This window comes from Triturus cristatus, chromosome 10 (genome assembly GCF_964204655.1).
Source record: "Triturus cristatus chromosome 10, aTriCri1.1, whole genome shotgun sequence".
NCBI lineage: Eukaryota > Metazoa > Chordata > Amphibia > Caudata > Salamandridae > Triturus > Triturus cristatus.
The window spans coordinates 93,124,136-93,151,831 of NC_140593.1; the positions used below are offsets into that span (position 1 = coordinate 93,124,136).

The window sequence follows — 27,696 nt, forward strand, 5'->3', positions numbered from 1 at the left end:
TGCAACTCCCGCTTGGCTCAAAAGTGAAATGCAAGCGCTCATCTCAAGGTGTTAACCAGGGGCAGTGGTAAATCAATGGAAACCACGGTTTGTGGCTAAATACTCCAAGGCTGTACCTAAAACTCAGTGGGTACGATTAATGTCGAAAAAACACTGATCATTCTCCCACAAATGTGCAATCATGCACAAATAATGAAGAGACCATCCTTCCAATTAGAATGCTTATTTTTCCTTCCGATTGTCTCAGGCTTGGCCCTTTTGACTCTTTCTTGGGAGGGAGGGGGGCAAGTGGAAGATAGTCACGGAGATTGAGCCTGACAGGCTCCACACACCACTGGGAAAGCCAGAACGCACAGTAGAGGGGTGCCAACATTCAGAGTCTGTGTACATGGGGCTTGGCGTAAAAAAGACAGAGGGATGTTTTTTTCAAACAGAAAAAAAGAAGAGACTAGATTATAGAGGGAGATAGAGGGGGAAAGAAGAGACTAGTGGTGGGAAAAAGGGAAACAAATGTATGATGGAGATTCCTGCAGAAGGAAAGAAGTTACGAGGTGCTATGAGGACAAAGATAGCTGAAAAGATGTTAAAGAAGAAATAGTGGAGAGAAAAAGGAGGGAAGGAATGGAGAGGGTGAGAAAATAGACCAAGGGTATATGAACGTGAAAGCTTAAAGGAAGAGCAAAGATAGTGAGAGAAATAGGACACAGGAGATTGGAAAAGCAAAATGAAAAGATAGAAATGGGATGGGGAGAAAAGTAGAAGATGTAAATGCAAGAGAGAACACAAAGAAAGGGAAGGCTGGGAGGCTTTGCTTGCATTAGGGCTTGACATGACACACTTGTTACACCGCTGCTCTACGCTGTAAGGAAATGATGCCTTCTCACTAGAGGAGAAGAACCCCCGATCCCAGCTGGGTACAGGCGCACAGTTCAATATTTCAGACAAAATGCATTAGAGGCTGTGGGGGGTGAAGCATGGGCCACGAGATGCAAAGACACACGAATTAACACCCTTTCTATATCAAAGATGACACAAGCTTAGGTGTAGGCAGGCCCGGTTCTAGAGGGTGGGCCAGGCCCACCCAAGAAAGATCCTGGCCCACCCAAGGCCATTCAGAAATGGAACAGCAGGTGCACGTACCTGAGCTGACTTTACTTCTGGCGCACAACTCGAAAGACTGTTGCAGCTTAGGTGAGTGTGACTGAGCAAGCCAGAGAATCTGGGCAGGCCCTGGAGGAGACACAGCATGTGGGGCATCTCCACCAGTTCCAAACCTCAGAAGTAGTTACTTTTTAGTATTATTCTTAGCAATTCGGGGGGGGGGGGGGCATGGGTTACAACGCCTGGCTGTAAAAGCTGCGGGTACCTAAGGTCAACCTTCCTGTGTTAAAAACTATGCATTGACATACCAGGTAGAGGGTGAGTTTTTAATTCTTGTGAACTTCCATCCACTTATGGAATGGGGAGGGTGCTGTGCACAACACAACAGTGATGGAACTTCATTAAAAAACACTAAGAACTGAAATAACTTTACATTTAATATGACAAGAAACAGGTAAAATGCAATGCATTTTTTGACACTGTTGTAGTAAGAAACTCAGTTACTTTATATATTGTAACAAAAGAAAAGGTGAAAGCAGAGGCGAGATAAGCAACAGAGGGAAAGATAAAAGGAAATGAGAGACTGGGGAGTAGAGACAAGCGTAGAGGAAAGAGGGAGAAAGAATTGAGGGAGAGAAGAAGAAAGGAAAAGAGGATAGAAAGGAGGGGAATAATTCTGGATAAGCACATGGAGGGAGTGAGAGATTGAGAAAGGAGAGAGGGAAAAGGCCAAGGAAAAGATGAAGTCGGGAAAGATTGACTGGAGAGAAGGGTAGAACATGAGATTGGTAAATAGAGAATTTGTAAAGAATGAGTTCCATGACGAATCCATGCTCAAAAGCTGCAGCCAGTGCGATTAAAATACTTTGCACCTAATACTAAGGCTTGCAGTCTTAAAACACCTCAAGCCGCTTTAATCCACCCCCAGTCACTCCCTGTCCATTCATCTCACTCTTGCAGGTTCCTGCATGGTCCCTTTGTGGTGTTTTTTTCACCGTTCTGTTCCTCCATCTTTCTGATCGCTGTATTTTCCCTCTCCTGCGCTCGTTAAATATCTGAGGCTAAAAATGCTGCTTCCCTAAAAATAAGTGCATATCCCCCCACCCCAGGCACCCACTACCTCAAATTAAGCACTGCAGACGGAAGGATAGGAAATCAAAAAGTGAACAGAAGGGTGATGGCAAACAAGATCAGACTTGCAGTACTGGGCAGCGGGCATTTCCCTGAAAACGCTGGAAGGTTGGAGGGGCGGGACTGTTTTGTTACTGAGGGCCAGTTTTGTAGCAGTGCAGCAGTTTTAAAAGCACCTGCTGCATAGTTCCTTGTATATTCAGAAGTTTGCAGGCAACAATAAAGGTGTCTGGATAACTCTGGTGACTAATGCACCTACTAATTTTTTTTTTTTTATGTTTGAAAGCTTTATTAGAGAAAAAAATAAGTATTACAATAAGGTGACATCAGCCAATATGAAAACAAAGGTATAAGATGGAACAAAGAAAGTAGAAGCAGCCAATATCACAATGAAAAACAAAGCATTTTAAATGATGGGAAGGGAAGGAGGGGGGGGGAAGGGAGGAGAGAAGAAAACAAAAACATGGTATTGATCGTAGAAGATGGGTAAGCAATAATAGGAAACACAGTCAATGGCAATCAATGGCAATCAAAAAGTACAGTAAAAGACCATCATATGAGTAATTGCATGAACGAAAAAGAAGTATGAAGAAGGTCAATATAAAGCTAAATAATAACAATATTGAGACTGAAAGATATCATGAAAAACTGCAGGCAAGAGTACATGTGTTCAGGGGGGTTTGAAATTATCTGAAGATAGTGGAGAGTAACTCTTTTTGGCGGATTGATCAAGGTATAGAGTAAGAGGTAGCCAGTAAAATTCAACATTTCGGGAGGGTTTACAGGAGGAAGCAAAGGCAACATCAAGTCTGTGTGAGTGACATACAAGATTCCACCAACAATTGAGAGACAATTTGTTCAGAGATTTCCAATTAGAGACAATATGCTGTAATGCCAGAGCCAGCATAAGGTCAAAAAGACCGCGAGAATGTGGGGGGAGGTCTAAATCCTCTGAAAGGCTACTAAGAAATACTAAAGAAGGAGAAAATTGAATAGAGTGGTTGAAAATGCGAGAAAGACGAGAGAATAGCTGAGACCAGAAAATACGAGTTGAAGGACAGAAGAAGAAGAGGTGGAAAAGATCTGCAGAAGGGGCATTACAGGTCCAACAGTTAGATACAGCATCAGGTTGAAAGCGGGAGATAGAAAGAGGAGAAAGGTATAGTCTGTGGTAAAAGAAAAATAGGGATTGAGTGAGAGAAGCAGTACGGGAAATCTTCAAGGATCGAGCCCATATTTTGTCCCAGAGAGAAGTCGGCCATGAAGAATGTAAGTCTTTCTCCCAGGACAATTCTAATTTTGATTTGAGACGATCTGGATTGGGGGCTGAAAAGTACCGGTAAATGATGGAAGCTTTAGGAGTTGTAGAAAGGACAGTGAGTAGAGAGGAAGATGAGGTAGGTAGGTCTTCAGAGGGGAGAGAGTAATAACGATCTAGAATGGTTTCCATAAGGATAGGGAATTTCTTTGCAAAAGAAGGAGGGCAGTGGAATTGAGACCGAAATGCAGGAAATGAGCAAGGGGATGACCCATCAAAAAGATGACGTATCCAAATGATACCTTTCGCTCTCCATGAGGGCCATGCAATAGGTCGGTTGTTAATTAATAGAAGTGAATTGTACCATATAGGCAATAGTAGGAAGGATTCCTGCGTTACTGAGGAAGGTGAAACTAAAGGGCGCAGAAGAGAAGAAGTATGCTTGAATAAAAGGGGATTAAGGCATGGGGCTTTAGAGGTAAAACGAATTACTTCTTGGAAAGAGTACGGAAGCAGTAGTTCCTGTTCAACAGAAAGCCAGAGGGGAGAAAAAGGGGAGGGTTCCTGAGATAACCAGCGGGAAGCCTGTCGAAGGGAAAAGGACTTATGATAGAGGCGAAAGTCTGGAAAGTTGGTACCACCATTAAGTTTAGATTTACGTAAGTTGGAAAGCGATATGCGGGCTTTTTTCTGCTTCCAAAGAAATTTGGACAACGTAGAATCAATGCGACGGAAATAGGAGTTTGGGATACGAAGTGGGAGCATGGATAATAAGTAGATCAAAATAGGGGCAATCATCATTCTGATGGAGTCAAGACGGCCCCACCATGAAAGAAATAGTGGATTCCAAGAGGTGAGTAATGAGTCTATCCTAGATATGACTGCATTCATGTTGAATTGAATGGAGGAGGATATAGAGCTAGAAAAAAGAACGCCGAGATATTTAATTTTTGTAGAATTCCAAGCAAAGCCAGTAGCCGTGAAAAAGTGGGGGAGACACAGTTTGGTTAAAGGAAGAATCTCTGTTTTGTCCGAGTTTATTTTGTAACCGGAGACCAAGGAGAATTTCTGAAATTCGTTTAGTAATGCGGGGACTGAGGTAGGCGGGTCAGAAATAAATAAAAGAATATCGTCAGCATACGCAGACAATTTAAGATGACGTTTACCGTACGGGAAGCCAGAGATGGATGGATAATTGCGTATGGAGGTAAGGAAAGGCTCAAGCGCTAAAATAAATAAAAGAGGTGATAAGGGACAGCCCTGACGAACACCACGTTGAAGTGTGAATGGGGAAGTGAGTTGACCATTAACGAGAACAGACGCTTTGGGCATAGAATATATCAAAGAAATATAAGATATGAATTTAGGGTTAAAGCCGTGCCATTTTAAGGAGGCCAGAAGAAAAGACCAGTCAACCCGGTCAAAGGCTTTCTCAGCATCTACTGAAATGGCTGCAAGGGGAATCGATAGTGAAGGGGCTTTACTTAAAACATTAAGAAAGAGTCTAGAATTATCCGAGGTCAAGCGGCCCTTAACAAAGCCGCATTGTTCTTTCCCTATAAGATGTGGTAGGAGCGGGTCAAGGCGAAGGGCTAATAGTTTCGCAAACATTTTATAGTCAACATTAACTAGAGATATAGGTCGATAATTTTTACAGAACTTAGGGTCTCTACCATCTTTAGGGATAAGGCATATGGTAGCGTCCTGAAAAGAGCCTTGGGCTGATCCAGTAGAACAAAAAGACTGAAATAGAGATAGAAGGTGGGGTAAAAGCAGGTCTGAGAAATGTAGGTAGAATTCAACTGGGAAGCCGTCCGGTCCTGGGGTTTTCCCCTTAGTGAGGGAGGATAGAGCAGAGGACAGTTCCGAAATCGTAAGGTCAGAATCAACAGCCGAAATATTAAGGTGGGAAGTATCTGGTTGAGGTATGTTGTCAAAGTAGGATTGAATAAGCTCTGGGGTGGGAGGGTTTTCCGGAGTATATAAAGTTTCATAAAAAGAGTGGAATTGTTCCAAAATTTCTGCATTGGTATGAAGAAGTACATTAGAGGGGGAGTAAATAGAATCAATATTAGTACGTTCTTTACGAGATTTTAAATAATTAGCTAACAGTTTACCTGATTTATTTCTACCTCCATAAAATCGCGCGCTGCTCCGGAGAAGAAAAGAGGAGGCAGAGTCTGTGGTAAGTTTGTTAAAGGCAATCTTAGCCTTAAGCAATTCAGGAGACATAATCTTATCAGAGGAAGTATAGAATTGATGTTCCAGAGACTTAATATGTGCAAGGGTGACTTTACGCTTTTGAAGGAATTTTTTCTTTTTTTTAGAGACAAAATCAATAATAAAACCTCGGGCTGTGGCCTTGAAGGAATCCCAAAGAGTATGAGGTGGGGTATCAGGCGTAGAGTTAAGATGAAAAAATTCAGAAGCAAAAGCACGAAAAGAGGAGGAAAAAAGAGGATCAGTAAGAAGAGAAGGATTGAAGCGCCAGCGAGAAGATTTAGGAGTAGGAGGAAGTAGGTCAAAAACAGTAATAATAGGAGCATGGTCAGAGATAACAATCGGTTCAATAGAGGAAGAAATAAGGTGTTGAGAAAGAGATGAAGAGAGAAAGATATAGTCTAAGCGGGAGAAGGAAGCATGAGGAGGAGAGAAGAAGGAAAAATCCATAACGTCTGGGTGAGTGAGTCTCCATGAGTCTACCAAATGAGTTTGGGTGATAGTGTCAAGGAATTGTTTATGAGGTTTATGAGGAGAAAAACGAACAGAGGATCTTCGGTCTAAAAATGGGTCAATGATCTGGTTACAGTCTCCACCCAATAGAAAAGCATCATCTTTACGCTGAATACATTTTGCTGTAATGGAGGGCCAAAAAGAGGAGTCAAAACATGTGGGACCGTAAACATTGAGTATCGTAAGTGGAATATTGTTAATTAGTAGTTTAGCTAAGACCCAGCGTCCCTCGTCATCCTTTTCTTCTAGAACTACTTTACACTGGAGACGCTTATGAATCAAAATGGCTACTCCATTCTTTTTTTGGGAAGCAGAAGAAAATAAAACAGTTCCAACCCATAATCGTTTTAGCTTTAAAGATTCGATGTCAGATAGGTGAGTTTCTTGGATAAGGACGATATCTGGATTGTAAGAGGAAAGGTGGGAGAGTACTCTTTGCCTTTTGATAGGGTGATTAAATCCTTTCACATTCCATGAAACAACTTTGAAGGTGAAAGCTTACTAAACTGATCTAAATCAAGATTTGCAAAAACATACTGTACATGTAATAATAATTCAAACTGTATAGAAGTATTAACCATAAAACTCTTCAAAAAGGAAGAAGGAAGAACAGGTAGAAAAGGGAGAAGAAAAAGGAAAAGGGAGGAGGGGAGGGATGGGAAAAGGGAAGGGAGACCAGTGGGGAAGGAAGAAGGAAGAGAAGAGAGAATGCATAGGAGACAGTACAAATCCAGAAGGATGACTGCGTTAAACATACCTGAAAGAGAAAAAATACACATGGGGAAGGTGGGGAGGTGATGATGCTTTACAAGACGTACGAACCAGGATCAGGAGGAGAACCACATCGAGACCGCACAAAAGGAACATGGAATGGGACAAGGTGTTGAGAGGAGTATCCGATACATATCCGTCTGGGGAGGAAAAAAGGGAAAAATGTTAACATACATAACATGTAGACGGAAAAATAGAAGTCCAGAGAGTAGAAAAAGAAAAAAGAGGGATATATAGGAGATGCCAGAAACAGATAAAGGAGAGAAGAGATACGAATAGAGAGTGTAAGAACTGAGATGAGAAGTAAGGAGAATACACGAAGTCAAAGACAAGCCATTAGGAAGACAAACAAGTTAAGCAATAAAAGTCCAATTTCAGCCACTGGTCGAAGCAGAAGAGGAGGCGTCCATCCCTTCTCCACTGTGTAGAAGAAGAAAGTTCCTTAATTCTCCAGGTTCCTGAAATGACCAAGTCTTTTCTCGATAGGTGACTCTGAGAGTACAAGGATGAAACAAGCCATATCTTGCTCCCAAGGCGCGCAGAGAGGGACGCATAGCCAGAAATTCTTTACGTCTGGAGGCGGTGACATTAGAGACATCTTGAGATAGATATACTCGTTGACCTTGCCAAGACACTTGTTTTTTACTCCTCGCGGCTGAGAGAATCAATAAAAGATCTGTGTATTTCAGAAATAAAATAATGACTCCACGAGGTTTTGAGGAGGAGCCCGTTCTGGCACCTAGTCTATGGGCTCTTTGTATACTAATGGAGGTGGAAGGTGGTAGGTCCAGAAGTTTCGACAAGAAAGTGGTGAAGAAAGTTACTGGATTATCCCCCTCAAGATTTTCCGGCAAATTGTAAATACGGAGGTTATTCCTCCTATTTCGATTTTCCAAATCCTCTGTATGCTTTTGGAGTGAGAGAACCGTTTTTTCTAAAGAGTCTATACGTTGTGTGTTGGACTGAACTTCAGGAAGGTGCTGTTCAACAGTAGAGAGACGGGCATCCATATTTTCCCATTTATCTTTTAAAAGCTGCATATCTGTACTCGTCTTTTCAATAAATGGGCGCAGCGCACGCAATTCCTCTAGAATTTGGTCAATAGAAGAATGAGAAGGATTGTCTTCTGGCGTAGGAGAATTTTGCTTGAGGCGCTTGCCCGCCGGAGCGGGTGGAGAAGACTTACTGGTGTTAGTATGAGCCAATGATGATTTTGGAGTCGTCATTTTCGCAGATACAGTGGCTCTATTTGTACCAGATGAAGATGCACCTGAAGTACTCCTCGATGGTATGAAGACAAATTTAGGTTTGCGTAAGTTGACCATAGAAAGGAATGAACGTGCGACAATATAGTCTCAATTCCCTGTGAGAAGACTAAAGGTGCATGTGAAATGTTCCAGAAATATCTCCAAAAAGAGGGAGAAGCACTCAGACGTAACTCAGTGGAAAAGGCAACAGAGAATTAGAGTATGCTGAATAACGAGTACAAAAAGGGGAGAATGACTAAAATGGAAGCACAGGAAGGAGCATCCTGAAGTAGCTGAGGCGCAGGAGAAACGGGCAAAAAGTCTCAGAGAACGTTGTTATCATAGCGCCATGAGGAGGAAATTTAGGATAAAAAGTATTTCAGAGCAGTGAGCATGTTAGGGCGGGAAACATCCAGTTGTCAGGGGTGAAGCGCCGTAAAACTGCGTATTTGGACATTTCCTCTAATGTGGAGGAGGAGAGAAAAAACGCAGTAAAGGTGTCTTGCACAATAAATATAAGTTTCACCCCTGAAGTGAAGTCGGTGTCTGAAAGTTCATTGGTGTCCAGTGGCCCGTCGTGTAGTGACAGCTCCTGTGAGCAGAGGCTCCGATGCTCGAAAGAGCTTCAAAATGGCGGCTCCGTGAGGGGCAGGGAATTCATCGCGGAGAGGGGCGAAAACGGCTCCACAAGCGATGAAAAGCTGCTCCGCCGATTTCGCTAGTGTTCCGCCAGCCAAATCCGGCAACGGCGCTCAGTAGCGGTCCCGTTTACATCGGGAAAAAATGCCGTGAGGTGGTCGATGCGGCGGAGCTCCGTACCTAGTCGGCCATCTTGCGCGGCATCCAAGCCACGCCCCCTGCACCTACTAATTTAGCTACTGGAGAGAGATCAGAGTTTTTTTTAGTGGCAGTTTTGACTCATCTAAGGTAGCGCAGAGGAGTAATATGCCTGCTGCATAAAACATGTACCATGCAGATCACAGAACATAATTTTATATGCATAGATGAGTGGGCTACTGTTTTTGTCACATAGATCCTTTTGTTACTGTACAGTTCTTAAGTTACAATAGTAATCTAGCACAGTGAGCTATGAACTGACATCAAAAAGCAGGATACAAACTCCATGGTGCAGGTTAGAAAGTTATTTTTTCCGCCAGTATTTCATTATCCTAATGTTGCCAAAAGGGGTTTGTTTGGGTAGAAGTGAATTCTTATTAGTAAATCCAACCCTAAACACTGTTACGTTCTGAATCCTGAGTTTGTGCTTCTCCAGACCAAACACTCTTAAAAAATGCCAAGCAGCATGGATGACATGTGAATCCTACACCTTTGTAGTCCCCTTTTTCTTATGTCACATTGTCTATACACTGATGTACACATGTTAGATTCATTGTTTCTGTATGTATGTGTGATTTACTATTATGTTTTTTTTTTCAAGAGAAACATACTTGGCGTATTTCTGTGCCGTCAAGACGTGTTTTAAGGTTCATAGTGTACATCCATTGTACCCTCAACTCCTGTTGAAATTTTTATATTAAATGAATGGACAAGCGGAGCTATGAAGTGCAGGGTATTGTGTCGTTTGGTCTGAGCGTGTATATTTTCATGTTTGTTTACTACAGGGCACCGCAGTATTGTTTGCCTGATTATTTGCGATGTTACAAAACACCCACAGAACTCAATACTAGCAGCTCAAGCATGCGGTTACTTCTTTCATGAAGGGAGAGATGCGAATGCTGCAAGTGTCACCACTAGTGGGGGAAAGCTAGAATGGCCAACAAAGACAAAATAAACATGCACGGCTTCAAAACAGATCGGAGAAAGACACAGGCCCAGTAGATAATGGGTTATGGAAGGAATCATTTGCATCAGCACCAAAATGAACAGCTGGATCGAATTTCCTACTTTTACACAAAAGGAACGGGGTTTGGGGCAAGACAGAATTGCACCTATCTCTAGTATATTTTTAATCTATAAAGATAAGGTGCTAAGGACCGGAGTTTCAAAAACCCTAAAACTCCTAAGACATAGAATGTCTCAATTTGCCACGAGCAACACACAGTGGTCCAGCACTCTTAATATTAGTTAATATTCATTAACAATGACACATTTTCTCAAAGTAATGGCAATTCAGAAAAGTTGTTTCCATCAAATTCTTTATACGTAACTTCTTTTTTCAACACGATTATAAGACCGTAGCCAACGCGTTTCGTCCTCTCAGACATCTTCAGGGCAAAAGGCACATTTACTTGTGATCTGTACTGCAATTCTGAAAGCGCTGTGTTCCTTTTCAGGATCTGATAAAAACTGATTGTATCTTAGATTTAGGGTGCACTGTAGCAATCATCACTATACATTGAGTTGCTTGAGTTTCATGGTAGGTGGTCAATAAGTCTCGGTTATCCTTCGTTATATTCCACGAAAAGTTTCAGATCTTCTATCATCCAGCATGGTAGCGTGGCATCCGTCTCGGTTGTGATGCTATCAGATCCTGAAAAGGAACACAGCGCTTTCAGAATTGCACTACAGATCACAAGTAAATGTGCCTTTTGCCCTGAAGAAGTCAAAGAGGACGAAACGCATTGGCTACGGTCTTTTAATCGTGTTGAAAAAAGAAGTTACGAGTAAAGAATTTGATGGAAACAACTTTTCTGAATTGCCATTACTTTGAGAAAATGTGTCATTGTTAATTAATATTAACTAATATTAAGAGTGCTGGACCACTGTGTGTTGCTCTAGATCTAATTTCCACTTGGTTCACATGGAATGTTCCACCTAACCACTACACCGGGATTCAGTTGTGGAAATTTGGGAGAAGAACAAAATGTGGATGTGGGAGATTTAGGAGGAAAATAATGGCCTTAGCTAAGTGAGAAGAACAAGTCAAGCTGAGTGGGTAGTTATGTACAGTGGTGCTGCTAGCTAAATGCTCAGTAGTTGCAAGAACTTGAAAACTACCCTATAGTTGATCATTCGTAGCTGAGTGAAAACAAGTCATGTGGAGTGGGTAGTTCTGTATCACGGTGCTGCTACCTAAAAACTACCGTGTATTAAGATTTTGTAGCTGAAACTGCTTACAACGCTGTATGTAGTTTATTGTGCCATTTTGTCTGCATTATATTCGTATTTGGTTATTACTTTATTATGTACAATTAGCAGACTTCCCATTTTCCTGTTGAAATGTTGTCACAAAAAGTTAGCAATTGTTTGAATGAACATAAAAAATGAAAAACTTAATAAAATATTATTTTGAAAGATTTTTTTTCATCCTATAAGCTATGAAATCCCTGATCAAGGTTCCCCTAACTTTGTTTGTGTAACCAAATGTCCATCACACGGTGGAAGCTGATATGTAATTAATTAATTAAAAAACTTTGCCAAACAATGATTTTGCTATTTATATGGCATACATAACAGGTAACTTACTGTGTAATATGGTTCAATGCCCCCATCGAGATGTTCTGCTGACATCATAAATTATGAGGCTAACCCCTTCCACGCGGGGGGTAATTCTCCCGCGGCGCAAAAGGGTGGGGAGCGGCGGCGGTAGCGCTGTGCTTGTGAGGAGCCCAGTTCGTCATGAGGCACAGTGGAGTCGTGCTCATGACGAGCTGAGCTCGTCACGACCCAGCCCACTGATTGAGCACCGAAGCGGCTAAAGGCCGAGTGGTTTGTAAATTCCACTAGAACCCCGAGATGACAAGAGAGGACCATATTATAGGCGGAACTGTCAAGTCTTTTTTAAATGACCTGTTTATTTTTGGTACTTAGCTTGCACACGTTGTCTTCTTCAAAGTCCAGCTAACAGTGGACGCTGAGGGAATTTGAATATTTAGGTTTTGTTTGCATTTCTTTAAAACATTGCTGATATAACCATCAGCAGTGGTTATGGTCAATAGTAAACTGAAAAAACAGAGTTTAATAACTGAGATATGGTTCTGACTCAAAAACAGACAACCAGTCAAATTTGCCGCTTATGGTTACTAAAGCGCACAATGCATGACATCATTGGCACCACACGCCATGTTCCTAACCCTTCCTTTGCCTCTGTTGCATTGGGAAGCTAGGGTTTTGAGCATGACTGGTAGCGCGAGCTATGGTCAGGGTTGTGTGCGTGGTCATCAGGACTGGTGAGTTCAGTGGTTCTCCGTGTTTGTTAGAATCATGTCAGTGTTTAGCTGTGGTTTTTAGTGAATATGTGCATTGAACGGGAGGACAAAGGATGGTTACGTGTGCATTATGGTAGTAGGTGGGAAGTAGTTACAGGGCTTCCTGCACATGCATTTTTAAACTTCATTGCTTTGCGAAGCTGGCGCAGTTTTTGTTTTACCTTGAAAAGCTGCTCAGGGACGTGCGGCAGCAGGAACGTTTCTGCTGCTGCACATGACCAGAATCATGCTGTGGTCCATGTGCACGCAGCATCCCTCAACTTCCACTAGACGAGAAGAGCAACAGGGAAAACCAAATATGTTCCTCGTTGGCCAGTGGTTATGGTGTTAAAATGTAAACATTTGTCAGATTTCAGTACCTGAAATATCAGATCTCTGCAATACTTGGTTGTTTTTTAGCCACTGTCCATTCAGCTTCGTGGCCCATCCATCCTTGTTCGTGGCCCTCCCAGTGCAAGAATCCTAGAGCTGGGCCTGGGTGTAGGGTAACCATGCAGGGTGTGTGTTCCCCTGTGAGTGGGTCTTGTACACACAGGGAGCCTTGCTGCATCTGTCTTAATATCTAACAACACTCTTAAGGCCTGCCATGCTACCATGCCCCTGCCCACCTGGTTTATGGGCATGAGGTCCCAGGGCAATGTGCCATGGTGACACGAAGTCACCCACCTGCCAGCAAGAGGCCCTAGGGCAGGGGTCTTCAAACTGTGGGGCGCGACCCCCAGGGGGGCCGTGGAGTGATTCAAAGGGGGTCGCGCCTTCCCAGTCACACTTCTGCCCGGCCCAAGGGCTTCAGCCCCCCCCCCCCCCCCCACTTCCCCCGTCCTGTGTCTCAGCCCGGCTGCTGCAGTGAAACTTGAGCTGCTGGGGGCTCAGCAGGGCAGTGTCTGGATTCCTATCTCCGGCACCCCCGTGTTTTTTCACAGGTCTTTAAAGACCATTTGCATTTTAACATGCCTTTGTAAACTGGTTACAGAGGCTTAGGTTTTTTTGCTGGTTCCAGTACCCCCTGGGTCCCCACGGTGCCTATTCCTTACATTTGGATTTTACATTCACTGCCGTAGTGTGAGAATGCATTTCATGGAAAGGAATACAAAGTTGGCTTCCTGGGGGCGCCGTGTGTGAAAGTTTATTGTGCTTTTGAAGCACCTGCTGCAGCGTTTCTTTCCCTGGCAATTACCAGGCCTCACATAAATGTCAAGATAACTCGTGTGATTAATTATCTTCCTGGAGAGAGATCAGTGTTTTGTATAGTTGAGGTTTTGACTTAGGTGAAGTTAGTGCAGAGGGTTAATATGCCTGCTGCAAAGAACGTGTACCAAGTAGATTACAGAGTGCGTATGATGTGAAGAGATCAGCAGGTTACTGCTTTCAAAAGAGACATCCTTTTGTTACTTGCAATTTATAACTTAAAGTCCTGATATAGAATAGTGAGCTATTAACTTTCATCCTAGAACAGCATGCACACTACAAAGAATACCTTATTAGACCATTGATTAATGTTGCAAAAAGGGTTAATTTGGCTAGAAATCAATTCTTATTATTAAAGGAAACTCCCAACTATGCTGTTTCTTTTTCGACTCTGAGTTTGTGCTTCTCCACACCAAGCACTCTTTAACTATACTGCCTACCAGTATGGATGACATGTGACTCCTATACTTTTAGTCCTTTGGCTTATGTAACATTTCCTATACACTGATTTACACACTTATGATTGTCTCTGTGTAATGTGTGTGTGATGCAAAGTGCTCGGACACCCTACACTGGTATGAGTGGCACTATATAACTAATTCAATGCATCTGAGAGTGTGGGGTTATGGAGACTTGGTCACTGTTAAAGGGTGCTAGTGAGAGAATCCGTGGTGGGGGTGGTCATTGGGGGGGCACCAACAAACATTGTCGCACAGGGCACCACCAGCACTAAAGCCGGCCCTGGGAAGTATGCACAGATAAGCGCTGAAAATACCGCTTTAGGTGACTGCTTTTTTTTGTACCGACTGGGCCAGCAAAATAATCTGCTGGTAACCCTAACCATAGGACTGGAAGTTTGTTGCAGGATCAGCACATTATTTATTTCCTTCACCCTCGATCCCCGATTAATGCCGCAATAGTTTAACTTAGATCTTAAAGTCTTCGCCCCGTCAATAACATGCTGCGTTACTTCATGGGTCTGGGAATGCACCCTGCATTCAGACAACTCATTCCTCATTCTCGCCCTTTATTGTCACGCTCACCTTGCACTCACAGTGATCACAATGCACTCACACTGATCACCATGCACTTGCACCATTCACCCGCTCACCTTGCACTCACAGTGATCACTCTGCACTCAAAATGCACTTGTCCTGCTCACACTATACCTCAACCTGCAGTCACACGAGTACACTACTCATCCTGCACACATGTGACACTTCACTCACCTGTCCCCGTCACTACTCAATATGCAACTCACTCAAACAAGCCCATCAGTAATCATACATTCATTCATACCATTCTGAACTTGCATCCGCACCCAAAATGAGAGAGGACAGCAAGGGAGTGAGAGAATTTGATTGAAGAGGTCAGGGATGAGGAGAAATGTGAATTGCCGAAGAGAAGTGTGGACACGCAAGAAGTGAGTGTGATCCAAAGGTGAGGGCTTCTGTTAGAACAAAGGGGAGATGTGAAAGAGGAATGGGGGGACTGGAGAGGTGTAAGATACAAATAGACAAAAATTTGAATGAAGAGACGAGGTGAATGAGAAGTGCTGAGGGGCACGGGAGGTGACAGGGCCAGAGAGGCCATGAGATAAATGTGAGAGACTGTTAGAGATGAGGGCAGTGAAAGGACAGAATGGCAAGAGGTGATTAAAGGTGAAGTGAGAGGTTGAATGGGGAGAGTTCAGAAGTTGTAAAAAGGGGTGAAAGAAAATGACCTGCAAAGCGAGAGAGGGATCCGGGGTTAGGAGAGAGGGATGGAAGGGAGGGGGTGAGAGGAAAGCTGCATGGGTAAACGGCTTAACTCTACACAAAACCGCCAGGGTTTTAAGGGACCCCTGCTTCTTCCGGTCAGGGCCAGGTGAGCTTCTAATGTGGCAGCACGTATTGCTGCAGAGTGGAAGGCCCTTCACAAAGGTTGACTTGAAATCTTTCTGATGATAATTGCTGTATTTTGGTTATAAATGGGTACTGATTGGGTGAAATCTTTCCTCAGCGTTACTTTGTGTAACAAATATCAAAATAATGAAGCAATGCTATCCCAAAATACGCGGCATCACATAACCTCATTTACATTTTCATCCCACGCAATTTAGTCAACCGGTTTAGACATTTTTGTCAGGAGGGGGTCCTTACGCCTCAAAATGTTGACAGGGGGGTCTCGGTATCCAAAAGTTTGAAGACCTCTGCCCTAGGGTGAAAGAAGTCAGGAAACATGGAATGTTCGACAGGGAGGGCATTGAAATCAGTGGCCCAGATGCCACTTCAATCCGAGGCGGGTGGACCTGTATGGAAATTCAGAGGTTTTTCACAACATGCTGGTGGTGTCTTTGAAAGACCAGTAGGGTTGGAGTTGAGTCAGTCATGTCTAGTAGACAGCTCCTGCATATAACTTATTCTGCCCCAGCCCTACCGGTATTTTACAGACACCGAATCAACCCATGTGACGGAAGGTAGTGCTGCATGACAGTGTGGAATACAAGTGCAAACAGCACTCAAACTTCGAGACATGCCAGACTTCTCTCTCAGCTCAAGTGGTAGGATTCACACTCATTCTCCATTCACTTCAGTAAAGTGACCACAAGACCTGCGGACACTTTCTCCAGCCCTACCCCAGGTGTACGGACAGCTAGTGATGCCAGACTCGACAGTATAACTGTGCCATGTGATAGTGCCCAATCAATGACTAGAATCCAAAGAGGTAAGTGAGACTGGGCAAGATAAAGGAATACATTACACTAAGGGCAACTCTGTTGGGTGTGTTCAATAATATTACACATATTCCTATTAGATGCCCACATGGTGGGTTGCCATGCCCCCATAGCCCCCATATCTGCTTTTAAGGATTCGATCCTGTAAACATCTATTTACAGATTCCTGTTTACGCCAACGAGAATAGCCGCGTGCGGCCAGTGACGAGGTTCACTTCAAACACGATTGTTCCATCTGCTTTCCTGATTTCTAAAAATAAATAAACAATGAAGTAAAAGCAGAATAAATTTTTTTTATCGATTAAATGATGTGGTTTAATTGTTGCCACTGACATCACAGTCACACACTGTCAGTCTGTTCCACCTGCCTCGCTTGGCAGCTCTAGAGCAGTCATACACAAGGCCGACTGCTAGACCCCGCCCTCTCCCACTCACTGCATTATGGGTCTTCCATCAGTGGCGCGAGAGCCCACCCCAGGCAATGACCAGAATAGACACCCACTTGTTTCAGAAAATCGATCAAAAACGCACTGGCCTCCACACAAAGGGAGCCTTTTCACTGAAAATGGAGGCTAATGCTGATTTTCACTGCCTGGCGTAGCATATAATAATAAAACATTAATATTATCACTGGGTGACTCAGCTGTTGGTGGTCAATGATTGGCTGGGTGGGGGTTGGGGGACCCAGACTTCTGGTTGGAGGTGGCCATGTTGTGCCTAATGGACGCTGTATGGTGGACCCATCCCCCTCACATCTCTCCAAACTCATGAGGGTGGCTCTCTGGGCCTGGCATTCAGCATTACGGTGGGCTGATTGGACCCGGCGTGGCCCACTTGCAACTCTCCTCTGTGTAGGAATGGAGCCCAGTGGAAGTGAAAGAGTCGCAAACAGGAAGCTGATGCTGGCGGGCTTGGGTTCCGACACGGGGAGCAGCAGTGCGGAGCATGCACTGGCAGAGGTGGAACACAATGGTAGGGGACCTCCTGCAAGGAATGGTCAGGTGGTCCCCTACACTGACCATATCCTCGTAGCCGCCAACCACCCTGTAGAAGTACTTCACCCTCGCTGCCTGCATCCGCAGGACTTCAGCAGGAGTTTCCGTCATACGTTCGGCATCAAAGAGAAACAAGTTATCCTTGTGGGATGAGCGTGCTCTGCACACATGCGCACTGAAAACAGAGTTGTGGTCATATTTCTTATTATAATATTATTATGTTTTTTGATAAACTGGATTTTATTGATTTTCGAACACAGAAACATCCTGTAACATCATCACCAGTCAAGAGAAGCGTACAGGCTGATGGTGATGTTATAACAGACAGGTCGTACAATTTAACACATTACAGGGTCATACATGTCAAAGCATATCGTGAAACGCCAACCATTTCTCCCAAACTTTCTTGTGCTTCTTGGGTCAGCCCGGGATATGTATAACACCCTCGGTTGTGTGGCACACCAATCCCTCGCCCGCCTCCAAAGGAGCTCGTGGCGGAGGGAGGCGGAACGCCACCACTTGGCAATGCCTCTCTTCGCCAACACCACCCCGATCCCCAGGAGAATACGAAAACCATTGGTATCGCCAATACCATCCTGGACCCCTAATAAAACGCTCACCAGGGAGCCATCTATTGGTTTGCCAATCACCCCAGAGAGTGTGCCAAGCACTGTACGACAGTACCTGGCAATCACTGAACATTCCCAAACCATGTGGTAGAAGGGTGCAGACAGCTCTGAACAGTGCCCGCATGCCAGCGTCTCTAGCACACCGGGGGCCAAAGCCACACCGGCGTCTTGTATGTGATGAGCAAATAATTAACTGGATGTGCCGGAGCCTCGAAGAGACGACCTGTACCCTGGGGGCTCTATGGCCATCCCTCCAGTAAGAGTCATCTAGGGGTCCTACCCACTGTTCCCACCAGGATCTTGGGGGCGTGACTAGGTCCAGGAAGTGAATTATGGCTGATTTATAAATCTGAAAGACCCCCTTCCCCACAATGGGTCCTGTGATTCCAGAGCGCCATATTCAGGGACATTCCCAAGGAAGTCTCGATGCCGCTCCAGGGGTTGGCACAGCTGGAGATACTTAAAGCATTGAGACCTCCGCAGACCAAACTCCTCCTGCACTGTCTGATAGGACTTGGGGTGTGCACCTTGCCATACATCGCCCACCATGAAAACAACGCTCGTCCCAACCGCCAAACACAAAACAAGCATTTGCAATTCAATAGGTCTCGCATTTTAGAAACTTTGACCTATTGATAAAGTAAATGACAATGCCTTTTATTTTTGCAGGTGTTTTTTAAACACATATATAAATGGCATTGTCATTTATAATGCTAATAGGTCAAAATCTCGCAATTGCGAGATCTATTGCATTGCAAATGCTTGTTAAGTTTAACTTCAACGTCAATAATTTTCACTTTGAATTACATTTTAACTCTGCATATGACCTATGTGGTTGTGCCTCCCCATCGTCGTCAAAGACAAGATTTGCTTTCCGACTGCTACTGTGCAGACAGCAAGGGGTCTTCCATGAACATTTGCTCTCTCCTGGTCCCATAACTGTACACTCTCCGCTCAAATGGATGGAGAGGTGGCCTTTTGCACTCAGAGCTTGCACCAACACTGAGTGAAAGACAGAGATATATTTATGGAACAAGACTGGGAAGGCTGGATTTCTTATTAGAACAACAACTAAATGAGGGAACTTCTGTTTTGCTGAACAAGGCTGAACTGCATTTGTAGCCATTTGCACCATTCTGGACAAAGCTGAACAGCAGCCTTATGTTTTTTTTATTTTTTGGCATCTATTATCTTGTGAACTATTAAATATTTAGTGAATTTCACATCCATTGTAGAAGGCACAGATCACACTTTCAAAGTGAAAATAATAATGTATGCAGTTTTCCACACAACAAGAAGGCTGCTATATAGATTGAGCCATAACATGGCAACATTTGACAAGTTGAGCCCAGCCCCACTTGATTGCATAACGTTTGTGTTCCAAGGCAAGTAAACAAACACAATAAAAAATACAAAATGTAGTGCATAGTTTAAATGGACACATTTGAAGTCCCTGTTGAACAAAGTCATCATCACAGGGCATTCACAGCAGCTTTACATTTTTTCCACATATTCTTTTGCACACCCTTTATGTTTGTTACCCTAAAGGGTAAATTCTCATCACAAAAATGTGAGGGTAGGTCCCATTCTTGCTAAACGACTTCACAGAAACCTTTATCCCTCATGTTTCCTGCAAAGGGTCATCAAATGACAGTGATTGTTAAAACCATCACAATGGACTCTGGGGTCACTTCTGAGCCTGCTGATCTACAGCTCACACGCACGCCTCAAACATGCTTTGGAGATTATTTTCAATATAAGTTCCTAAAAGTTTGCTTCCGCGTGGCGTGCAGTGCCTGTCAGAATCTTTGGCGCGTTTTGGATTTGAAACATCCCGGGAACGGATGTGATTGTACAGGGTTCCCTCAGAGTGTATCGTGTCTGCTTCCGGTGTGCATGCTTTAGACCAGGGATACTCATAGTACGGCCCGCGGGCCGCCAGCGGCCCGGCAAGCCTTCCTTGGCAGCCCGCGGACCTTGCAGACATCGTACCTGTGCAAGCACCGCCGGAGCTATGGGGCCGGGCCGGGTGATTCTTTTAAAAGCCATTCACTTGTTAATAAGGCTTTGTTGTATTTCACCTCTTCTTAGCGCCCCTGCATCTCCCCTTTAAAAGACCTGTGAAGTACTTGGGTGCGGCGGCCGTGTGCGTTCCCTGGAAGCTGACTCAGCGCGGGGTGAGGTGACGGACTTTCACTACAACACTTTGGGCTGGCTGGCTGGAGCACACATGGAGTCTGCTCAAAAGAACCGGGCACTACTATGTGTATGCATGTGGGTGCAGAGCGCTCGCCTGCCGTACCACAGCTCGCTGACTATTCACCTGTCAAAAGAGGAAACTGCACACCTAGTCCATCAAGGCGCTGCTGTCCAGGTCGCCTAAACCCTTCTCAGCCCCCACCCTGAGCTCAGCACTCTGAATGTGGAATCTGTCGTGGCACACCCACGCAACACACCGCACATGTGTTCGTCTGTGAAGCACCTATGATAGGAAACCGGGTTTCAACATCAGAGGCAATTTTGATGCAACAGCTGAAGACAGTTACATTTTTTTATTGACAGGAAAGTGAAATATAAATGTTATCTTTAAAAAGGGAAAGAAAGAAAGAATATAAATGAAAGGGAAAGTCTTTGGACCTGCATTTAACAAACCGTGCAAAAAAAATAACATCAGGAGCCATATTTATAAAACCTCAGGCTCTCATTTGGGTGGGCCTGGTGCAGACAGCATCTGTGTGCAATATCGCAAAAATATGCCTTCTCTCCAGGGCAGGTGCACCTCTGCTGAGGACAGCGCAGCAGCAACAGACTGTAGTCGCTGGTCTCTCCGTCAATGCAGAGGTCCAGGCAGCACATTGAGAAGGCGAGAGGGATTCCTGAGTACAAAAGCATTAGCCTGCAGAGTGATGCCTGCAGGTCCCGGGGAACGTTGTGTCCTACTCCTGAAGGTGCACACACTCAGGGTGCGCACTGGCTGTACACCGCTTCATATGCCGCGTAGCATTAGTGCACCTATCGACAGCCGGCTTTTCCCTGTGCCACTGTCTGAAAGATATGACGGACATGACAAAGTCTTCCAGGGCTTAATTTGTGCGGGTGTTTGCCAGTGCTTTTAACGCCCTTTATCTATAAACATCGGCATGTATTAACTAGAATCCACCTCGGCTGCCCACCTTGTCCTGTTGCTTTCTTGCCATCCTGCTGTTCCTGCGGCTGGGCTCACTTTTGCCCCCTTGACAGGGGGAGGGAGGGAGACAGGGAGGGAGGTAGACAAACGCTGTGAGTGAGGCAGAGGGAGAGAGAGAGAGATAGAGGAAGAGACAGAGGGAGAGGGAGAGGGAGGGAGACAGGGAGAGGGAGAGTGATAGAGGGAGAGTGATGGAGGGAGGGAGACAGAGCTAGATCGATAGATAGATAGATAGATAGATAGATAGATAGATAGATAGATAGATAGATAGATAGATAGATAGATAGATAGATAGATAGATAGATAGATAGATAGATAGATAGATAGATAGATAGATAGATAGATATGTGTGAATGCCGGGTCTGGTGGCTCAGTGGACGAAGGCGTCTGCTGCAGGGGCCTGTGTTCAACCTCATGGTCACAGTTTTTTTTTTTGCTCTAGTCCCGCCCCCTCCCCCACTGACCCCGCCCCCACCGGTGCGGCCCTCGGCCACAAACTACACTGTAACGTGGTCCCCGAGAGAAAGTTTGTGAGTACCCCTGCTTTAGACGGACAGATACAGATCTCTTGCAGCCTTTAAGAGTGACTCATATGGAAGTGTTTCGTTTTCATCTCCCTGAGAACAGGCTTGAGGAAGAATGGCGCACAATAGGTAGCATTCAGGACGCTGGCATACACATTTTTATTTGATTAATAAGGGTGTATGCATTATATTTTCATTTATAAATCCATGCCAGAAAAGACTCAGTGTGGCACTTAGTGGCTAGGAAGCGAGATATGCATCTTCTGTGTGATACAAAGTTCTGGAATGGTCTCAGTGTTGTAAAAATAGTAGAAGAAACAAAGCTTCCACCCTTGACTCTGTGTGATGCCAGGGCAGTTACGGGTAGCGGGGTGATACAGGTGGTATGATGCCGAAAAAAAGACAGGTGTCAGCGGCACACTGGTGGTCAGACACTGGAGGTCATCTAGGTGGAGCCGTACTTGGACACACTTGTGTGCCAGCGGTAATGCAGGTAAAACTTTTTCCACCTAAGAAATGAGATGGTCTCCATGCCTATGCAGTCTCTGTCCCATCACTCAAACAAGACTTATACTGCCTGCGGCTCATACTGTCAACCTGCAGGAGAACCACCCACCACTGTGATTTAAAAACAACTGAGACCTACCAGCCTCCACCACATATCAGCCCCGGGATGTCATTTGCTTCAGGATCAGCTTCTCCAGTCCTGAACCCCTAATCTGTTTGACCTTTAATGGAGCTGCATGAAAAAAGGTACTTTCGGAATGTTAAAATCAGGTTGTAAAAAAAATCAACACTTGTACATAAAACTGAAGATCGCGAGTTCTCCAACCGCATGCTCCAAGAAGAAACACTAGCTCCTGTGGAGAGCGTTCGGGGAGCAGAGAAAAGCAGCAGGCTCCGAGCCCGCGGTGCCTGCTCACAAGGCGGTGCTCCCCTCTGCCTCCCCCACTCAGCACCTACCAGGCTTCCTCTCCTGCCGTTGGAGTTCATGGTGCAGGCACTGTGGGAAAGGCTGCAGCCGACTCCGTCGTGCTGGTAAATGCAACTCGGAGCCGAGGAGCCGGGAGGAGGGGCTGCGGCAGTGTGGGCGCTTTCTAAGGAAAGTAGGCGGGGCCACCACTTGTAGCAAAATGCTGGGCCCCGGGGAAAGCAGAATCGCAGACTAGTCTTCCCCTGGGGTCTTTCACGCAGGGGAGGAGTTAGGGGGTGGGTACAAGAGCGCAGGGGAGGAAGGCGACTTCCTCTTCCTGCGCTTGGCACCATCGGGAGGGTTTATTGCGAAGGTCGCAATAGTCAGGCAGTTAGGAGTGTTAGGGGATCGTTTTTGAGTGGTGGAGCGGTACGTTGTGTGCTGTCGGGGAGCAACTGGTCGGTGGTTCTGGGTGTGCGGAGCTGCATGGCGGCAGTGTCATTATGGCGGGCGTGTCGGCCAATGAGGTAAGGCAGGCCCTGTTGGTGCTGGGGCGCACGAGCGGGAGGATCTCCTCTGGCCCGATGTGCTTGGGGAGGTGTGGGTGGGGTTTGAGAGGGCTCCGCAAGCGGCTTAGGCGGGGGTGCCCATGAGGCACAGGGTCAAGACTGATTTGCATATGGCCATGTCTAAACTGGGGTGGCGTAGTGGGCAGAATAACGATGGATTTAACCCAGATCTCTTGACTGGGGGAGAATGTCTGCATTGTCAGCATTCCGTCCATCATTTGTTTGTTGTAACGCTTTTCGCCCTAAGTGGGATGGGTATGCCCAGACGTGGGTCCCGTGCTCACTACGCCACTGGAGTCAAGCTATCCTGGCTGATGACGGCTGATAGCCAGAAACCGGTCCTAGGATGCTTGATTCCGGTCCAGGGAAGACATGGCTTGGCAGTTCGGGCTGGACTGTTCCCATGAGGCACAGGGTCAAGACTGATTTGCATATGGCCATGTCTAAACTGGGGTGGCGTAGTGGGCAGAATAACGATGGATTTAACCCAGATCTCTTGACTGGGGGAGAATGTCTGCATTGTCAGCATTCCGTCCATCATTTGTTTGTTGTAACGCTTTTCGCCCTAAGTGGGATGGGTATGCCCAGACGTGGGTCCCGTGCTCACTACGCCACTGGAGTCAAGCTATCCTGGCTGATGACGGCTGATAGCCAGAAACCGGTCCTAGGATGCTTGATTCCGGTCCAGGGAAGACATGGCTTGGCAGTTCGGGCTGGACTGTTCCCATGAGGCACAGGGTCAAGACTGATTTGCATATGGCCATGTCTAAACTGGGGTGGCGTAGTGGGCAGAATAACGATGGATTTAACCCAGATCTCTTGACTGGGGGAGAATGTCTGCATTGTCAGCATTCCGTCCATCATTTGTTTGTTGTAACGCTTTTCGCCCTAAGTGGGATGGGTATGCCCAGACGTGGGTCCCGTGCTCACTACGCCACTGGAGTCAAGCTATCCTGGCTGATGACGGCTGATAGCCAGAAACCGGTCCTAGGATGCTTGATTCCGGTCCAGGGAAGACATGGCTTGGCAGTTCGGGCTGGACTGTTCCCATGAGGCACAGGGTCAAGACTGATTTGCATATGGCCATGTCTAAACTGGGGTGGCGTAGTGGGCAGAATAACGATGGATTTAACCCAGATCTCTTGACTGGGGGAGAATGTCTGCATTGTCAGCATTCCGTCCATCATTTGTTTGTTGTAACGCTTTTCGCCCTAAGTGGGATGGGTATGCCCAGACGTGGGTCCCGTGCTCACTACGCCACTGGAGTCAAGCTATCCTGGCTGATGACGGCTGATAGCCAGAAACCGGTCCTAGGATGCTTGATTCCGGTCCAGGGAAGACATGGCTTGGCAGTTCGGGCTGGACTGTTCCCATGAGGCACAGGGTCAAGACTGATTTGCATATGGCCATGTCTAAACTGGGGTGGCGTAGTGGGCAGAATAACGATGGATTTAACCCAGATCTCTTGACTGGGGGAGAATGTCTGCATTGTCAGCATTCCGTCCATCATTTGTTTGTTGTAACGCTTTTCGCCCTAAGTGGGATGGGTATGCCCAGACGTGGGTCCCGTGCTCACTACGCCACTGGAGTCAAGCTATCCTGGCTGATGACGGCTGATAGCCAGAAACCGGTCCTAGGATGCTTGATTCCGGTCCAGGGAAGACATGGCTTGGCAGTTCGGGCTGGACTGTTCCCATGAGGCACAGGGTCAAGACTGATTTGCATATGGCCATGTCTAAACTGGGGTGGCGTAGTGGGCAGAATAACGATGGATTTAACCCAGATCTCTTGACTGGGGGAGAATGTCTGCATTGTCAGCATTCCGTCCATCATTTGTTTGTTGTAACGCTTTTCGCCCTAAGTGGGATGGGTATGCCCAGACGTGGGTCCCGTGCTCACTACGCCACTGGAGTCAAGCTATCCTGGCTGATGACGGCTGATAGCCAGAAACCGGTCCTAGGATGCTTGATTCCGGTCCAGGGAAGACATGGCTTGGCAGTTCGGGCTGGACTGTTCCCATGAGGCACAGGGTCAAGACTGATTTGCATATGGCCATGTCTAAACTGGGGTGGCGTAGTGGGCAGAATAACGATGGATTTAACCCAGATCTCTTGACTGGGGGAGAATGTCTGCATTGTCAGCATTCCGTCCATCATTTGTTTGTTGTAACGCTTTTCGCCCTAAGTGGGATGGGTATGCCCAGACGTGGGTCCCGTGCTCACTACGCCACTGGAGTCAAGCTATCCTGGCTGATGACGGCTGATAGCCAGAAACCGGTCCTAGGATGCTTGATTCCGGTCCAGGGAAGACATGGCTTGGCAGTTCGGGCTGGACTGTTCCCATGAGGCACAGGGTCAAGACTGATTTGCATATGGCCATGTCTAAACTGGGGTGGCGTAGTGGGCAGAATAACGATGGATTTAACCCAGATCTCTTGACTGGGGGAGAATGTCTGCATTGTCAGCATTCCGTCCATCATTTGTTTGTTGTAACGCTTTTCGCCCTAAGTGGGATGGGTATGCCCAGACGTGGGTCCCGTGCTCACTACGCCACTGGAGTCAAGCTATCCTGGCTGATGACGGCTGATAGCCAGAAACCGGTCCTAGGATGCTTGATTCCGGTCCAGGGAAGACATGGCTTGGCAGTTCGGGCTGGACTGTTCCCATGAGGCACAGGGTCAAGACTGATTTGCATATGGCCATGTCTAAACTGGGGTGGCGTAGTGGGCAGAATAACGATGGATTTAACCCAGATCTCTTGACTGGGGGAGAATGTCTGCATTGTCAGCATTCCGTCCATCATTTGTTTGTTGTAACGCTTTTCGCCCTAAGTGGGATGGGTATGCCCAGACGTGGGTCCCGTGCTCACTACGCCACTGGAGTCAAGCTATCCTGGCTGATGACGGCTGATAGCCAGAAACCGGTCCTAGGATGCTTGATTCCGGTCCAGGGAAGACATGGCTTGGCAGTTCGGGCTGGACTGTTCCCATGAGGCACAGGGTCAAGACTGATTTGCATATGGCCATGTCTAAACTGGGGTGGCGTAGTGGGCAGAATAACGATGGATTTAACCCAGATCTCTTGACTGGGGGAGAATGTCTGCATTGTCAGCATTCCGTCCATCATTTGTTTGTTGTAACGCTTTTCGCCCTAAGTGGGATGGGTATGCCCAGACGTGGGTCCCGTGCTCACTACGCCACTGGAGTCAAGCTATCCTGGCTGATGACGGCTGATAGCCAGAAACCGGTCCTAGGATGCTTGATTCCGGTCCAGGGAAGACATGGCTTGGCAGTTCGGGCTGGACTGTTCCCATGAGGCACAGGGTCAAGACTGATTTGCATATGGCCATGTCTAAACTGGGGTGGCGTAGTGGGCAGAATAACGATGGATTTAACCCAGATCTCTTGACTGGGGGAGAATGTCTGCATTGTCAGCATTCCGTCCATCATTTGTTTGTTGTAACGCTTTTCGCCCTAAGTGGGATGGGTATGCCCAGACGTGGGTCCCGTGCTCACTACGCCACTGGAGTCAAGCTATCCTGGCTGATGACGGCTGATAGCCAGAAACCGGTCCTAGGATGCTTGATTCCGGTCCAGGGAAGACATGGCTTGGCAGTTCGGGCTGGACTGTTCCCATGAGGCACAGGGTCAAGACTGATTTGCATATGGCCATGTCTAAACTGGGGTGGCGTAGTGGGCAGAATAACGATGGATTTAACCCAGATCTCTTGACTGGGGGAGAATGTCTGCATTGTCAGCATTCCGTCCATCATTTGTTTGTTGTAACGCTTTTCGCCCTAAGTGGGATGGGTATGCCCAGACGTGGGTCCCGTGCTCACTACGCCACTGGAGTCAAGCTATCCTGGCTGATGACGGCTGATAGCCAGAAACCGGTCCTAGGATGCTTGATTCCGGTCCAGGGAAGACATGGCTTGGCAGTTCGGGCTGGACTGATCCCATGAGGCACAGGGTCAAGACTGATTTGCATATGGCCATGTCTAAACTGGGGTGGCGTAGTGGGCAGAATAACGATGGATTTAACCCAGATCTCTTGACTGGGGGAGAATGTCTGCATTGTCAGCATTCCGTCCATCATTTGTTTGTTGTAACGCTAGGCGGGGGTGGCAGCAGCTGTATTTGCGTGCCAGGAGGAGCTGCTGCAGCCGGTGCCGATCGCGCATGGAAGGGGAAGGGGCGCGCAACGTAAGGAGACTGCTCGCGGGGGCCGGCGGAAGAGCCTGCCTCTGCGAATACGATTCCCCCAATTGGATTTTAAGGAGCAGGGGGCGGGGGGACGCGCATCTTCGGAGGCGATCACTGGAGAGCTGCTTACACAGCCCAGTGAATTTTGTAGAGTGGGGGATGCAGGGGGGGCCGACGGGCTCAGGTCAGAGCAGGTGCCAGTGGGGACAGTCTTGGGGGAGGCAGGGGCAGAGGAGGGGGGAGGGGCGTGTGGGGGCCCTAGGTGGATGTAGTGGTGTCTGGTGTGGGCTCCGGGGAGGCAGTAGGGAACATGGGGCACTGGGAGGACGCTCCCATTGACCTCTCCAGGGGGTCCAGGGTATCT

At 46.4% G+C, this 27,696-nt stretch overlaps 1 long non-coding RNA gene across 3 annotated transcripts in view; it reads right to left on the reverse strand.

Annotated features, from left to right (window-relative positions):
* LOC146788938 (uncharacterized) overlaps window positions 1-27,696 on the reverse strand; it is a 186,044-nt gene that overhangs the window by 33,893 nt on the left and 124,455 nt on the right. For 2 of the 3 annotated variants that reach the window (XR_014970001.1, XR_014970003.1), the window contains one exon: window positions 6,981-7,134. This is a non-coding gene — a long non-coding RNA (uncharacterized LOC146788938). Of the gene's footprint in view, window positions 1-6,980; window positions 7,135-22,612; window positions 22,702-27,696 lie in introns of those variants that run through there. The other variant, XR_014970002.1, reaches the window with a different exon arrangement.